Genomic DNA, 13,065 nt, shown 5'->3' with positions numbered 1-13,065 from the left:
TAGCCCTGGCCCCACCATATATGCTCCTAAGGACAATACAGTCCAGCCAAACTGTCCTTCAGTCATAGGAGTTTGGTTTAGGTCTTTGTTCTTTACTTGCTGTGCAACCCTCAGCAAATTATTCAACTTCTCTGAATCTCTATTTATTTGTAATATACCAGACTATTTTGAGCCTTAAATAAGAAAACTGTTTGCAAAACAATTCAGTGATATAATGGACTGTACAAATGCTATCTGGGGCCAGGTGCGGTAGCTCATGCCTGTAATTCAGCACTTTGGGAGGCCAAGGCTGGTAGATCATTTGAGGTCAGGAGTTCAAGACCAGCCTGGCCAACATGATGAAACCCTGTCTCTACTAAAAATTAAAAAATTAGCCAGGCATGCTTGCTGGAACCTGGGAGGCGGAGGTCGCAGTGAGCCGAGATCTTGCCACTGCACTCCAGCCTAGGCGACAGAGCAAGACTATGTCTTAAAAAACAAACAAACAATCAAATAAACAAATGCTATTTGGAGTTGTTATTCCCAAACTGTGCCTCTACTATGGGAAAAAAACAATAGCTAGGATTTACCGGGGGCTTTCTGTGTACTGAGAACTGTTGTAACTTGCTTAATCCTTGCTATAACTCTTTTACAGGAGAAGAAACTGAGGCCTGGAATTTGATTAACTCATTCAAGGTTACCCAGTTGGTAAGTAACAGAGCTGGAATTTGACCATGGTCGTCTGGCTCCAGAGCCAGCACTCTTAACCACACTTCCTATGAGGAAAAATTGAAGTGGATGGTGATGGCTACAAGATGGATTTCAGTTGCATAGAAATAAGAACCTCCTACCTCTGTTGAAATCAGAATACGTATACATCCCTTCATTCACTCTATGAATATTCATTCACTCCATGAACCTACAAGGTTTTTAGGCCAAATTATTAGTTTAAATAAGAACTATAGGCTGGGCGCAGTGGCTCACACCTATAATCCCAACACTTCGGGAGGCTAAGGTGGGTGGATCACTTGAGGTCAGGAGTTCAAGACCAGCCTGGCCAACATGGTGAAACCCCATCTCTACTAAAAATACAAAACTTACTAAAAATACAAAATATTCGCTTGAACCCAGGAGGCGGAGGTTGCAGTGAGCTGAGATTGCGCCGCTGCACTCCAGCCTGGGTGACAGAGCAAGACTCCATCTCAAAAAAAAAAAAAAAAGAAAGTCAGTGCTCTTAACTAATGTAGTCTTGTCAACCCTGTAAGGCCCTTCACGGAAAACCATTGACTCTTGGAGCCTGGGTGCCCTCTGTCTGTGACAGTGCACTTCCCTTTTCTACTTCTTTTTTCCCCCGGTTTCCTAGACTCCCTACTATCCTCACTGGTGAGGCTTAACCATAGGATGGGGACCTTTGGCAAAATACTGTACAGCCATCTCTACGTAGGCATGCTTTTAACTTTTGTTTTAATCAAGCTATCTTACATGCTGTAAAATGCACAAATCTTAATTGTACAGCTTGGTGAAATTTTGATACGTTACACCCATCTAACCACCACCCAAATCAGGATATACAATATTTCTAGAAAGTTCCCTCATGCCCTTTGCACTTAGTATTGCCCCAGAGCTAAGCACTATTCTGACGTCTGTCAACATAGATTCATGCTTCCACCTTAGCCGTATCCAAATATACTTGCTCAACAAAAACAAAAGGATAAAAACACCACTTTAAATAGTGTAGGTGATCCTGTCATTCTACCCAATGGGCGTCTCTCTTGGAGTGGGTGTGAATGGCAGACATAGATCTGCTGTTCCGTCTGTTGGTCTTTGTTCTCATGGCTTTTCAGGATGTGAGTATCTTGTGCCACCAAGTATGTTTCTCATATTTATGGATTTTAATTATCACACAACATGGCCCCTAAATCTAAGCCAGTTATTACATATGGTGCCCAACCCTAAGAAACCAAATCCAGTGCTGAAGGAAAGACTGGCTGTGTTGGACTTCATGAAAGATGGTTTGTTTTTCTCCAACCTGAGACCTTATTGTGGGATTTTTCAAGGGGAATTTTGGCTTCTTTCAATTTTCACACAACATGCTGGCTTTAGAAGCTAACCCTTGAGTAGATACAATTTTAATGTGGGCAGAACTCAAGTGTGGATAAGTGGGTATATTAAATTTAGTGACCTGGAATACTTCTGGCAACATGGTGGACTAAGCTGACTTGTCCTTCCTGGTACAAATACAGAATTGATGGAAATGTAAGAATTTTATCTAGGGGAGCGCTGAAGAAAGAGAAACCTGCGAATGTCAAAAATGAGGATAGGCCGGCCACAGTGGCTCACGCCTGTAATCCCAGCACTTTGGGAGGCCAAGGCAGGCAGATCACTTGAGGTCAGGAGTTCCAGACCAGCCTGGCCAACATGGTGAAGGCCTGTCTCTACTAAAAATACAAAAATTAGCCGGGTGTGGTGGCACATGCCTGTAATTCCAGCTACTCAGGAGGCTGAGGCAGGAGAATTGCCTGAACCTGGGAGGGGGAAGTTGCAGTGAGCAGAGATCACGCCACTGCACTCCAGCCTGGGCGACAGGGCAAGAATCCACCTCAAAAAAAAAAAAAAAAAAAAAAAAGAGGACAAATTTAAGCTAAAGGGTGGCATGTGAGCTGAAGCCATGACTACTCCTGGGGCTTTTGCACAGAAGCTATAGAGCCGGGGGGCCAAAGTTTTAATGCCACAGTGGCTCTAGGAAGGAGACCTGGGCTCAAGGTGGAATTGAGTGCTCTGGAGCCTTGAAGGTCTGACTTTTTCATGAAAAGGCGCTAGAAAAACTTCAATACTTGGAGAAACAGAGAGGAAGCTTGTCTTGACTGGAACAAAAGTTACCAGCAAGAACTTAAATACATGGGATTGTACCATATATGGTTGTGGAATCTGTATTTTTTATTACTTATGAGGTATGAGACCCTTCAACCTGAAAAATTAACATAAAAACTGGTCTAGTACCATGGAAACCTCTACTGCTAACACAAAGTCATTCCATAGGCATATTTCAACAACCCATACCTAACAGCACTCCCACAGTGAGAATGACCTCTGAAGACAGTTCACAATGAAAAACTATAAACTATTCAGGAAACCATTCCAAGTTGGAAATAAAACCAGTTAAAAGAGATTATAAAAATGGTATATTTAAAATGATTAAGATGTCTTAGTTTAGGTTCATAAGAAAAAAGAAATAAAATGATTAAGAACTAAAGGTAATATAAAAAATGTAGAGAAAGATGGAAAAAGAATAGGTTGACTTGAAGAGCAGCTGAATTGAAAGGAAAAATAATCATTAAAATTGAAATCCAACAAAAGAGTTCAATGACAGATTAGACATAGCTAAAGAGAGAATTAATGAGCTGGGAGACAATGACAGTTAAAATTTGTTAAGTGCATAGTACATGCCATTGTTCTGTGTACTTTATTTGCATTAACTCATTTCCTCCTTAGAACAAAATTATGAGGAGGCATTATTATGATCATCTGAATTTTGTAGACAAAGAAACTAAATAGCAGTTTAAGCCACTAGCTCATGGTCACATAGCCGGTAAGTGATGGATCTGGGATTTGACTCCAGTCTCTCTTGGGTAGCCTTGAGTCTGTGTTTGCAAGTATTATACTATGGGAAATCACCAAGAGTAGGCACTAAGCGATAAAGAGATGGGTATATGAAATAATGGTGAAGAAGTATCAATGGCACTACTTACATCTACATAGAGGGACTAAGGGAGAGGCAGTATTAGAAGACATAAGGATTAGATGTCCTTTCAGACATCTTCCAATCCTTAGGTTCCAAGAATTTGTGACCAGGTCACCATCGAGGGCAAAATATTCAAAGGAGGGTGGTATACCCTCAGTTTTTACTGTAGTCTACATTGGTGTGCTGGTAAATGTTTATAGTGATTTAAAAAGAAAAGAAAGCTGGGCACAGTGGCTCACACCTGTAATCCCAGCACTTTGGGAGGCTGAGCACGCCTATAATCCCTGCGCACTTTGGGCAGACCACGAGGTCAGGAGATCGAGACCATCCTAGGTAACAAGGTGAAACCCCGTCTCTACTAAAAATACAAAAAATTAGCCAGGCATGGTGGCGGGTGCCTGTAATCCCAGCTACTCGGGAGGCTGAGGCAGGAGAATGGCGTGAACCCAGGAGGCGGAGTTTGCAGTGAGGCAAGATCGCACCACTGCACTCCAGCGTGGGCGGCAGAGCGAGACTCCGTCTCAAAAAAAAAAAAAAAAAAGAAAAAAGAAAAAGAAGAAAGAAAAGAAAAGAAGCCCTAATTTGTAGCATTTGCTGATTCCTATGGTGTAAATACTTCCACCAGGACCAATTTCAAGCTACCAACATGATGCCACTGAACACGGAGTTTGGAAGAAATGAACGTGGTCAGGACTCTTGAGTCAGTATAGCCACCTTCAGAACACCACTGCCTTTGGCATTCATTTTATTTTAAAATCTGTTTGTTGTTGTTTTTTTATTTTTGAGATAGGGCCTCGCTCTGTTGCCCAGGCTTGAGTGCAGTGAAGCGATTATGGGTCACTGCACTAATTTTTTAAAAAAAACACTCATGGATAATTTTTTAAAAAATTTATTTTTGTCTGTGCTTGGTGGCTCATGCCTGCAATCCCAGCATTTTGAGAAGCCAAGAAGGGAGGATCACTTGAGCTCAGGAGTTTGAGACCAGCCTGGGCAAAATGGCGAAACCCTGTTTCTACAAAAAATATATAAATTAGCTGGGTGTGGTGGTATGTACCTGTAGTCCCAGCTACCTGGGAGACTGAGGTGGGAGGATTGCTTGAACCCAGGTGGCAGTGAGCCAGGATTGCTCCTCTGCATTCCAGCCTGGGCCATGGAGTGAGGCCCTATCTCAAAAAATAATTAAAATGTAAAAAGTAAAGTAAAATTTATTTCTTATAGAGGCTGGTCTTGAATTCCTGGACTCAAGTGATCCTCCTGCCTTGGCCTCCCAAAGTGCTAGGATTACGGGCATGAGCCACTGTGCCCGGCCTATTTTAAACTTTGATCTCTGGGTTTTGCATCCAGGGGTGGAATTTTAAAGAAGTAGTCATGTCATTTATGATATCACAGGGGCAAGAAGAGACAATGGGACAAGAGTGAGCTCTGCCTTTCTTCTTTTGTATTTAAAAACAAAACAAAACAACCTTTTGTGACTGTGGTTGGAGAAACTGGCATACTCATTCCACTACTGATGAGAGTGAAAATTAGTACAACTTCTTTGGAGGGCCATTTGGCACTGTCTACCATTTTAAGTGCACATACCCTCTGATCCTGCAATTCTGCTTCAAGGATTTTGTCTTATAAATTCTATGTTTCCTATAGTTATACATGTGTGTGAAGGTGCATGTAACATATATTCATTGCAGCATTGCTAGTAATAGAAAGACTGTGGAAGCAACTTAATGTATATCAATAAGGAATTGATTTAGCCTGGGTGCAGTGGCTCATGCCTATAATCCCAGCACTTTGGAAGCCGAGGTAGGCAGATCACTTGAGGCCAGGAGTTTGAGACCAGCCTGACCAACATGGTAGAAACTGTGTCTCTACCAAAAAATACAAAAATTAGCTGGGTGTTGTGGCCCACACCTGTAATCTCAGTTACTCAGGAGGCCGAGGCAGGAGAATAGCTTGAATCTGGGAGGTGAAGGCTGCAGTGAGCCGAGACTGCACCACTGCACTCCAGCCTGGGTGACAAGAGCAAGACTCTGCCTCAAAAAATGAACAAGCAAAACCATAAAAAACAAAAAGTAAGGAATTGATTGAATATATATTCTTTTTTTTTTTTTTTTTGAGACGGAGTCTCGCTCTGTCACCCAGGCTGGAGTGCAGTGGCGCGATCTCGGCTCACTGCAAGCTCCGCCTCCTGGGTTCACGCCATTCTCCTGCCTCAGCCTCCCAAGTAGCTGGGACTACAGGCGCTTGCCACCACGCCCAGCTAATTTTTTGTATTTTTAGTAGAGACAGGGTTTCACTGTGTTAGCCAGGATAGTCTCGATCTCCTGACCTCGTGATCCGCCCACCTCGGCCTCCCAAAGTGCTGGGATTACAGGCGTGAGCCACCGTGCCCGGCCTGAATGTATATTCTTAAAGTAGATTGCTCTGCCACTGTTTAAAATAGTAGGTCATATCTGCTAAGAAGGAATTATTTTCAGGATATATTCTTAAGTTTAAGAATAAAGCAATTTGCAGGAAAGTATATGTGGTATGCTGCCAGATGTAAGAAAACAAGAAGAGGGTATAAGTGTTTATACACACCCACCCACACACATACTCATGCTTGATTATGCCTAGGCGATTGCTGGAAGGACACACACACACACACACACACACACACACACAGTGTCTGGGGGAATTCTGTTTACCTCTTGGAAAAGCTTAGGGGATTGTGGGTCTTGGGTGGGTGGAAGATATCCTGCTATATGTCCTTTTATGTTTCTTTGAATGTTTATAGAGGAGATTTAGCAGGTCTCCTTGGTGGGGTTGCATATGCCCCATAGGAAACAAACATTTATTGAGCATTTGCCAAGCACCAGGCAATTACCTGTGTTATCTGCTCACAGGTAAGACAGATCACACAGGTAAGGATGTGAGGATGTGTCCTCACACACCCATAACACTGGAGTTCTCTCCATTGCCTGCTGATACCTGGACTGCAGATCTGCTCAGTAAATGTGTGATAAATTATAAATCTCATTTTCTTTTCCTTTTTCTTTCTTTAGAGACAGAATCTTGCTTGATTACCCAGGCTGAAGTGCAGTGGCATGATCACGGCTCACTGCAGCCTCGACCTCCCAGGCTCAGCCTCCTGAGTAGCTGGGACTACAGGCATGTGCCACCACGCCTGGCTAATTTTTTTCATTTTGTAGAGACAGGGGTCTCCCTATCTTGCCCAGGCTGGTCTTGAACTCCTGGGCTCAAGTGATCCTCCTGACTTGGCCTCCCAAAGTGCTGGGATTACAGGTGTGAGCCACTGTGCTTGGCCCCATAATCCCATTTTCAAGAAAATGGGTGGTACCTTCGTTGTGCAAAGTCCTGTGGCTTGCAGGTAGAGGAAGGGAAATTCCGTGACAGCCTGCAAGGTGTTTTGGAAACAGGGGTAACCCAGCTGCTTCATAGAAATTGGAGTTATCTGGGAGGCATCTCATGCCTTTGTCTCACCTGACAGTAGTCCCTGGCACCTCTCTTGAGTCCACACAGAAGTATTCAGTCAGTACCAATTTTTCCAACTGTAAGATTCTTTGTTCTGGAAAGCTGTAGCTTGTGTTTCTGGACCACATGAATTGCTGATGTGTTTAGAAACAACAAAGGCAAGGAGAATTTGTCCTGCGATGTCCTCCTTTTCTGAATTATTTTATCTTTACAACTTTCCCGTTGAGTATGCATCATCAAAGGTCCAAGAGACACCAGCGTCTGTTCACTTAAAAAGAGTGACCTTTAGGGGCCTTTCTTCTCAAAATAGATGTTCCCAGAGGTGCTTTTTATTGTCGTTATTGTTGTTTTCTGCAATCAGCCACATTTCTAACCCATCAGGAAATGTTTTATAGAACCAGAGGCTTTCTCTCTTCCCCTTCCCTTGATCATCTGGAAATAAATTCAGTAAGTAGGTTATTCATCTTGAAAGGGCTGTTTTGATGCTGTTGTGATGTGATCAACACACAAATGGACAAGAAATCCAAATGGTCAAGAAAACTGGAATGAAAATTTAAGCGTATGGAATCAAAATCACAAAAACTGACCTGGGTAGTATTTAAGAGCGTTCCATTATCTGCACAATTCAGACGAAACACTTGCAAGTGAGAGTTATTTGACCTTAGCACTTTGCTGGTCTCTTAAGACAGTATTTTGTAGGCTCAGAGAGAGCTGTTAAGAGCTTTAAGTATCATCGCCCTTATGTGCAATGTGGGATGTAATGGTTTTAGTTTACTGTAAGATGAATGTGAATCAACAGTGTTATCTGACTCCTCCAACTAGTAATTCCATCGTCACTGCCTGAATAGAGATAGGGAATAGGTTTAATCGCCATTGCTGTGTGAGGCCTTCCTGGACCCAGGTGCTTTGCTGTGCTCATATTGCACTGTGTAGCATTTAATTAAAGCAGTTATCTTATTGGCTTTAAATAATTGTAGTTGTTTGTAGCTATCTCCACATCAGCCTGTGAGCGCCTGGAAGGATGGTATGGATCACCTTGCTTCATCTGTGTATAGCCAGCATGCAGCATACACCACAGCACTTCGGATTTCATTAGTCAGGATTCTGTCGACCTTGAAACAGAATCTCGCCTCGAACTGGCTTCCGCAGAAAGGGGATTTGTTGGTTTATGTAATTGAAGAATCTAGGAATGAAACATAAGGCCTGGAGGATCCAAGGCTTAAAGTGTTGCCAAGGCTTACACAGTTTTTCACCATCTTCAACGCTGCCTCCCTTTTCTTTTGGATTGTGGTCCAAAATGGTTGTCAGCGGTTCTAGCAGGAGGTAAAAAAAAGGCCACTGTTCCAGTAGTTCAACAAGTCTTAGAACTGAGTCTAACTGTCTTTCTGATTGGTCTTTTCTGGATAACATGCACAGCCCTGAACCAATCGCTGTGGCAGGCAAATGCGACGCTCTGATTGGCCATCTTGGATCAAATGCCCTCCCTCTGAGGGAGATTGGGTGCAGCCTGCACCTGCTCAGGTACAGAGACTGAGAATGAGGGAAAAGACTGCAGGTCTCCAGGGAAACGCGGGTACCGTTTGTGAATGGTGGGTAGGCAAAAGCCAAGGATGTCCAGTATAGTAGGTTTTTAATCAGTGTTTACTCAGTGAATGAATTAACAGATGAATGAGCAAACAGGAGCGTGCTGCTGATTCTGCGAGCTGGTTATGCAATACCCCAAGTGGGGTTTTAACAGATGGAGCCTTTGCAGAGGGGAGGGATAGAAGAGGACTCTGAAATCAAGTCATTTAAGGATACCATTAAATTAGCTGAAATATTTAACAAGAAATAGAAGACAGAGGAGACATATGATAGCTGTTTCCAAACGTAAAGGGCATTCATAGGGAAGGGACATTTTCTGGGTCCCTATTTTATGCCATAGATGCTGGGCTAGACACTTTAATTGACATCACCCCACGTTTATTTTTATTTTATTTTATGTTACTTTATTTTTTTGAGACAAGGCCTTGCTCTGTGGCCCAGGCTGGAGTGCAGTGGTATGATTCTAGCTTACTGCAGCCTCAATCTCCCAGGCTCAAGCAATCATCCTGCCTCCCTCCTGCGTAGCTGGGACTACAGGCACACATCACACCCAGCTAATTTTTTTTCTTTTTCTTTCCTTCTTTCTTTCGTTCTTTCTTTCTTTTTTTTTTTTTTAAAGCAGGGTCTCACTCTGTTGCCCAGGCTGGAGTGCAGTGGCACAATCATGGCTCACTGCAGCCTTGACTTCTCAGGCTCAGGTGATCCACCTCAGCCTCCCCGAGTAGCTGGGACTACAGGCAAGCACCACCGTGCGTGGCCAATTTTTTGTATGTTTAGAGAAGGGGTCTCCCATGTCGCTCAGGCTGGTCTCTAACTCTTGGGCTCAAGCCATCCTTCCGCCTCGGCCTCCCAAAGTGCTGAGATTACAGGCACGAGCCACTGCACCTGGCCGCAATTAAAACATTTTTATTTAATCTTGATAATTATGTTTGTTAAACTAGCTCAGAGAGTTTAAGAACTTGTCTGAGGTGGTAGGCCTGGGCTCTGACAAGGCCAGAATTCAGCCTAGGTCTGCTAGTTTCAGAAGCCCCTTGCATTGCCTGGTATTTGATTTAGCTGCTGCATAGCCAGTAGACTGTACTAAATAATAGGGTTTTGCCATAGTTCTCTTCTGAGATCTTGATTTCATCAATATTTGTTTATCCACTCATTCATCTTCACTCATGTACTCAGGAAATATTCCATTGATTGCCTACTGGGTACCAGAGATAGAACAGTGAATGATTCAAGCCCCTGCCCTCCTGGAGCTTACAGTCTGGCCGAGTTCCATATTACTTCTAAATGGTTAAATGACAGCCTCTAAGGTTGTACAGATCTGTGATAATGGGAGTTGCACTAGTCCTACCCCTCTGTAAGGAGGCAACCAGCAAAACCAAGAAGCTGGATGGCCCAGTTTTGTCTATGATGTCTGCCTAGGATGCTGCTCCTAAAGGGACTGATGGATGTTGAGGTATGGGAGGCTTAGGGTGTGCCTCACCTGTTCTCATGCTCCCAGGGCTGGCTCTGCTGGGTGATCTGGGCTGTGTCCCACCACTCCGTCCATATGATGACTCCCGTTTCTGAACCCCAGAGCAGAACCCATGGAATGAAGCAGGGTTAGCTGAACAGGGGGGAAATAAATATTTCTTGAATGAGACCTCCCCCTGGTTCTTTGACATGGGTCCTCCTGCCCAGGGAAATAGGTATTATTGTCCCCATTTTTCAGGGTAAGAAGCCGAGGCTTATTTAGAGTCACGATTTGAGCCCAGTCCTGTCTGATGGCTCCAAAATCATATGGGCTTCCTCTTGACCCTCCTTTGATCCAGGTAGGTCTGGGGAGTAGGGCTTTCAAAGCTTCTGAAATGTGAGGTGATTGGTAAGTTTCCTAGTTTCTTTCTTTCTTTTTTTTTTTTGAGACAGTTTTGCTCTGTCGCCCAGGCTGGAGTGCAGTGGCGTGATCCTGGCTCACTGCAATCTCCGACTCCCAGGTTCAAACAATTCTCCTGCCTCAGCCTCCCGAGAGCTGGGATTACAGGTGCGTGCCACCATGCCCAGCTAATTTTTGTATTTTTAGTGGAGATGGGGTTTCACCGTGTTGGTCAGGCTGGTCTCGAACTCCTGACCTTGTGATCCGCCTGCCTCGGCCTCCCAAAGTGCTAGGATTACAGGCATTAGCCACCATGCCCAGCCTTTTTTTTTTTTTTTTTTTTCTTGAGACGGAGTCTCGCTCTGTTGCCCAGGCTGGAAAGCAGTGGCTTGATCTTGGCTCACTGCAACCTCCGCCTCCCAGGTTTAAGTGATTATCCTATTCTCCTGCCTCAGCCTCCTGAGTAATTGAGATTACAGGTACCCGCCACCATGCCCAACTAATTTTTGTATTTTTAGTAGAGGCGGGGTTTCGCCATGTTGGCCAGGCTGGTCTCAAACTCCTGACCTCAGGTAATCCGCCCACCTTGGCCTCCCAAAGTGCTGGGATTACAGGTATGAGCCACTGCGCCTGCTCATGATTTGTTAAGTTTCATTTCATTCATTTATTTAAAAAAGTACTTACGGACGGTCTGTGTACAGAAACTCTGTTTGGTCCTGGTTGACCAAGATTGACCAGGGTTTCTGCTCCCAGGGAACTTAAAGTCGAGTTAAATAATTGGAAGTGTGCCATCTTTCATTCAGTGATTTATTCAGCCGTGCACCAGGATGTATCAGTTAGATGCTTTGAATTGGAAGTGTCAGAAATCCCAGTTCAAATGGAATAATTGATAAAAGCAGTTAAGTGGCTCACATAACCAAAAATTGGAGAGGTGGGATAGGTCAGGGCTCCTCTTCCTTTCCTTATGATCCTTCCAGCTCTGTACCTCTGTCTGTGGGCTCTGTTCTCAGGTTGACTTCCTTTATGGTCGTGAGAGAAAAGAGCTACCATCTCTCCGTAGCGCCACTGAACAAACTTTCTGAACTTTGTCCTGATTGGATCATTTCAGGACATGCATTCATCTTTCAATTAATTGTGGTGGGAAATAGGATAATACTGATTGGCTTAGACCATTCGGGACCTGCTCTTGGAATTGGAGGTGAGGTGTGCTTGACTGAAGAATGCCTCTCGATGGGGAAGGAGTGGAGTAGATGTGGTAGGATTGGCGTACAAAGATGGATAAAAGTATTATCTCTTATTAGACGCTCACCTTTTTCTTATTTTTTAAAATATTAATAATAGAGATGGGGTCTTGCTAAGTTGCCCAGTCTGGTCTCAAACTCCTGGGTTCAACGATCCTCCCACCTCAGCCTCCTAAAGTGCTGGGATTACAGGCGTGAGTCATCACACTGGACCAGAAACTCACCTTCTCTAGTATGGTTCCTGAGAAGGGTATTTACCTAGTCTTAATTGAATGCTAGGTATTCTACATGTATTTTTCAGAGTAAATTCTCATAATATCCTTGTCAAATAAATAAATATTTCCAGTTTGCAGATGAGGAAACGAGTTCAGAGAGCTGGAGTTGCTTGCGGGCAGTCACACACCACACACACCTAGGAAGCAAGCGGGGTGTGGCTGTGGCTGTGGCTCCTACACTGCTTCCTCTGCTTTTTTGTGATGGGGGTAGAGAAAATAAATTGTTAATAGAGACCCTAAAAAGATTTGTTGAATGACTCTTCTGCAATAAGCAGGGCCTTGGGAGTAGTTACTGCTTTTCATTTCAAGCTTTTGTTAGAGAAATCCTGCCTTCCTTTTTTTTTTGAGACAGAGTCTCTGTCCCCCAGGCTGGAGTGCAGTGGCACGATCTCGGCTCACTGCAGTCTCTGCCTCCCAGATTCAAGCAATTCTCTGCCTCAGCCTCCCGAGTAGCTGGGATTACAGGCGCCTGCCACCACAGCCGGCTAATTTTTGTATTTTTCGTAGAGACGGGGGTTTCACCATCTTGTCCAGGCTGGTCTTGAACTCCTGACCTCGTGATCCACCCACCTCAGCCTGCCAAAGTGCTGGGATTACAGGCGTGAGCCACCGCGCCCGGCCTCTTTTTTTTTTTTTTTTTAAAAAAACTAGTGGTAGATGGGAGGAAAACTCTGCTTCCAGGTTCAGGTAAATAACAGAAATTGAATGAGCTCCAGAGAAAAAGCAGAACCATTGTCAACTGACAATGTCTCCAAAGAGATGATTGCATCAGATAATTTTACAGAAATGGTTTCTCTCTCCTTTTGACTTTTCTGCCGGAGGCTGCCATTAGGTTTTAAAGTAATAGAGTAACTATTATGTAATTGTATACAATGCTTCCTTCCCTTGGGCCCACGTTAACTTGTGCCTTCAAAATACAGAATACAGTTT

General features: G+C 43.9%; 1 protein-coding gene across 4 annotated transcripts in view; it reads left to right on the top strand.

The window, feature by feature from the left end:
- The window catches only part of CYRIB (CYFIP related Rac1 interactor B), a 175,407-nt gene that overhangs the window by 45,187 nt on the left and 117,155 nt on the right, over positions 1 to 13,065 (top strand). For all 4 annotated transcript variants that reach the window (XM_032760430.2, XM_032760423.2, XM_032760421.2 and 1 more), the window contains exon 2: positions 635 to 687. The gene's annotated coding sequence lies outside the window, so the exon portion shown is untranslated. The remainder of the gene's footprint in view (positions 1 to 634; positions 688 to 13,065) is intronic.

Source organism: Hylobates moloch, unplaced genomic scaffold (assembly GCF_009828535.3).
Source record: "Hylobates moloch isolate HMO894 unplaced genomic scaffold, HMol_V3 SCAFFOLD_9, whole genome shotgun sequence".
NCBI classification, from domain to species: domain Eukaryota; kingdom Metazoa; phylum Chordata; class Mammalia; order Primates; family Hylobatidae; genus Hylobates; species Hylobates moloch.
Note: the sequence above shows the minus strand (reverse complement) of the source record. Positions and strands in the feature narration are given on the sequence as shown.